Below are 397 nucleotides of genomic sequence, written 5' to 3'. Positions count from 1 at the left end.
GGTTACGAAAAAAACATACTGTGTCCTTAAAGTGTTCCAAAATCTGTCAACAAAACTTATAAATTATAGACATGGATTTCAATGCACTGTATTACTTTGAAAACTGCATTGCATTTTAAGGTGGCTTCCATGCAAACCTCAGTTACTTTATCAAACGCCAAATTCAAGTAAAATTGTGCAATGTTCATATAAAAAATATCAAAACCTCTTTTAATTGATTTCCCATTATCAAATTAAGAAGATCAGTATAAATGTAAAATATACAAAGCAACTTTTTCTTTAGCAACACCATACAAAATATATAAAAGTATCTACACTTTTTATATATATATATAAAGGAAGTTTTTTTTTTTTTTTTTTTTTTTTAAAAACATTTTGTCTCTGGGGGGGGGGAAAG

The sequence above is a fragment of the Calidris pugnax genome, unplaced genomic scaffold (assembly GCF_001431845.1).
Source record: "Calidris pugnax isolate Ruff unplaced genomic scaffold, ASM143184v1 scaffold44, whole genome shotgun sequence".
Classification (NCBI taxonomy): Eukaryota; Metazoa; Chordata; class Aves; order Charadriiformes; family Scolopacidae; genus Calidris; species Calidris pugnax.
The sequence above is the reverse complement of the archived record's forward strand: the minus strand, read 5'-3'. Positions refer to the sequence as shown.